Consider the following 3,570-nt stretch of genomic DNA (forward strand, 5'->3'; position numbering starts at 1 on the left):
CTAAGTAGCTAACCACTAAGGCTAGTGAATAGTTACCTCTCATTTTCTAACTTTTTAGCATGTTCAAAATAAAGATATGAACATATTAATATAAGAGAAAAGCTTTAAAAGATGATTAACAATATGTAGTCCATGAATTGATAATATGAATAATTTTTTTTTACGAAATTAAAATATTTGTTTTATTAACATAATATAAGGAGTATGTAAAGTAAAGGTAAAATAGATATAGACATTTGTAGCTACTCGTATAAAATAGGATAAATAATCTCGTGATATGATTTATGGAATGGATATAGTTTATGGAATTGTCAATTTGCCTGAACTTCCCGTATTAATTTCTAATTTTTTTAAATTGTAAATTATTTTTACATTGAGATGATATGTGAGGTGGCATATAAATTTTGAAGTTATTATTTTAATACACGTTCAAAATAAAGATATGAACAAATTAATATAAAGGAAAAGTTTTAAAAGAAGATTATCAAGATGTAGTCATGAATCAATAATGTGGATAAAAAATTTTACGAAATTAAAATATTTGTAGAAAATGAAATGAAATAAAAAGAAAGGAAGATGATCCTTCCAATTTGGTAGGAAATTTTAGAGAGAAAATTATAGTAAATAATCTCTTCCCTTCATTTCTCTTCTCTCCAAACTTAAATTCACCAACACTAAATTTCTAAATTTTTCTTTCACTTCTTTCCATTTTCTTTTTTCTCCAAAATAAAACTAAGGAACAAAGCTTAAAAGAAAAGCTTCAAAAGAAGATTATCAAGATGTAGTCATGAATTAATAACTAGTTAATTGACCCGTGAATTCACGGGGTCTATTCAAAAAATATTTAAGTAATTAACCATAAATATATACATCATACATAAACTACTTGATGGAAAGGCATTTGGTTAAAATTAACATAATATCTTTGTATCAAAAGCTAATTACAACGATGCTGCAATTCATGGTATCAAACTCATCTTCTCCCATTTTCCATTATTCTATGTGCATGTTACGTCCGACATTCGACACATAGTTCCATCGACATCGACTTCGACATTTGACATCGACATCGACATATATATAAAAAAAGAACATACTAAAACGTTGCCTGCAATTAAAAGTAAGGGTCTGTTTACTTTTTTTTCATTAATCTCCCGTATGGATATAGATGGCAGAATGAATAATGAATAACTATATACAGTAAGTTGGAAAGGTAAATAGCTGTTTACTTTTTGTGCTGAATGATTAGTCTGAATAACAGTAAATGACCATTTTAACCTTATTATAATTATCAGTAAAGTCTTTATTATTATATTATCTAATAACTAATAATTCAAATAATTAACTAATGCTTAACTAACATTCATTCTCGAAAATTAGCATCAATCTCCTATATTATCTAAATGCGAACTTCAATATTTCAGAATCAACCAAATCATAGCATCATTCGAACACTTGGTGCATTTTAAACATAAGACTCACTTTACCTACAAATCACAGCATCATTATAATTAATCCATTAACTAAACTAAACCACTCTATTTGACAAACACAATATATTTATCAATCTCAGTTCACCTACAAATATATATATAAATACAAATGTGTGATCAAAATGAATCATCCATTTTAGATAACTGTTGAAACGAAAATACATGTCAACAATTTTGGTAATTGGGTTAAACGTAAATACATGTTAACAATTTTGGTAATTGGGTTAACTGAACAAATTAGCACATATAAATAAAAAAATATTACAATACATCTCATGTATTACATGTACTTGAGTAGAAAACCCAATTCAAAGCAACTAAAGAAAACTCCAATACAAAACCTAACTGAGAGCATATTAAGGTTACAAAACCTTCAACTAAAAACCCAGTTAATCTATTGATTCAGTTCCAACAAAAAAATCAAATCCAAACCTAAAAAATCTCTTTCACTTCAAAGAAACAAAAAACCCCAAATCAAAAACCAAAAAAGAAAAACCTTACCTTTTATTACTGAGTGAGATTGGTGGCTGACGATTCATCGGTGGCAGAGTGAAGGATGGAAGCTTTGAAGGCTCTACAGGTTTTTTTGATCGGTAATTTATACTCCGTAATGTTTTTATGGTTTGAGGGTAATATGGCCAAATAGATGGCAAGATGGGGAGGACACCACTTTGAAGGGTGTATCAGAAAGTCATTCGCTCAATTAATCAAAAATAATAAGTCGTAAGTAAACAAGGCAAGATGATGACCGAATAAGTTTTTTGGGCCATTAAGCCCATTAATTCGAAAGTAAACAGGCCCTAAGTTTACATAAGTTTATGGAGTAATATTCAACAAAATAGGTTATAACATCCTAAAGCATGTATCGTGATATATAATATATAATGCAAATAATACTCCGATACCATTACATATATGATATGATCTCATTAGCTTTGGGGCCAACAAATTTTTGTTCATAACTTGCAGTTTAATAACTAAAATTAAATAAAAAAAATTATACCTCCTTAATTAAGTGTGTATCTGCAACCATAAGAAACTAACACATTATGCTGCTTCATATTCACATGTGCTACATTTTGTACATAAAATAGTCCAATATGACCAAATAACATATAAACTGAAATTTACAGGCTACTTATTTACATGTTCAAATTCCTTGTTTCCATCTACACGGAAAATATATAAGCTACATTTTGTACATAAAATAGTTCAATATGACCAAATAACATATAAACTGAAATTTTTTCAACGATGCATGCTCTTGATTTTGTCCAACATTTTAATTTTTATTTCATTTGGACATTTCATCAAACACATAGTGTGTGTTAGGTGTTTAGCAAAAGAAGCATAACCTTAAATTTACATAATCGAAAACCAATAGCCTTCAAATTCTAAATCCTAGATGTACCTCCACTAAGAAGGCTCGGGGACTTTGAATTAAGACATGAAGTATGACCAATTGAACGATTCCTACACCCTACACGATGGAAAAGATAGATATAAACATTAAGTAGACAATTGCTACAAATCCGAAAATACAAACTTAAAATCAAAACTGATAAAGATGCATATGAAAATGAAACCCGGAAGATTAATAATTTCTATAAGTAGATGAAAAAAAAAATGATTTTAGATAAACATCGATTTGGCATAGCATAAATTTATAGAAGAAGATAGAAGTGGATGAAGAAACCTCATATTTAAAAAATATAAATGATTGATTAAAGAAACCTGAGGATGAATTCTTGTAGTTGGAGATGGAGATATAGCATTGGGGAAAAAAGTAAACGTACGGACAATTGGAGAAGGGAATAGGTTTTTATTGTACATACCTTGTAAAAAGCTTGTAGTGTAAGCTTATTTAAAATTTAAAATTATTGAAGATCTCAAGAAAAAGATATCATGTTTTACTTATTTAATTTTATTATCACATTTTTCATTAGATAATTACTCCGTATTACATAAGCATCATGACATTGTATAACATTATAAGCACAAGTTACAACTCATAATAGCAGGTGATGACCTCAGCGTAAACTCCCTTTTATAAGATATAATAGATAGATGTGGAAAT

At 28.4% G+C, this 3,570-nt stretch overlaps 1 long non-coding RNA gene across 1 annotated transcript; it reads right to left on the minus strand.

Moving 5' to 3' along the window:
* Window positions 1-1,024: 1,024 nt before the first annotated feature.
* On the minus strand, window positions 1,025-3,322 carry LOC139894225 (uncharacterized). Its single transcript, XR_011774859.1, has 3 exons — window positions 3,228-3,322; window positions 2,905-2,973; window positions 1,025-1,108 (listed from the first exon to the last, which is right to left on the minus strand). It is a non-coding gene; the product is annotated as an uncharacterized lncRNA (long non-coding RNA).
* Window positions 3,323-3,570: the final 248 nt, after the last annotated feature.

This window comes from Rutidosis leptorrhynchoides, chromosome 2 (assembly GCF_046630445.1).
Source record: "Rutidosis leptorrhynchoides isolate AG116_Rl617_1_P2 chromosome 2, CSIRO_AGI_Rlap_v1, whole genome shotgun sequence".
In the NCBI taxonomy this organism is placed as follows: Eukaryota; Viridiplantae; Streptophyta; class Magnoliopsida; order Asterales; family Asteraceae; genus Rutidosis; species Rutidosis leptorrhynchoides.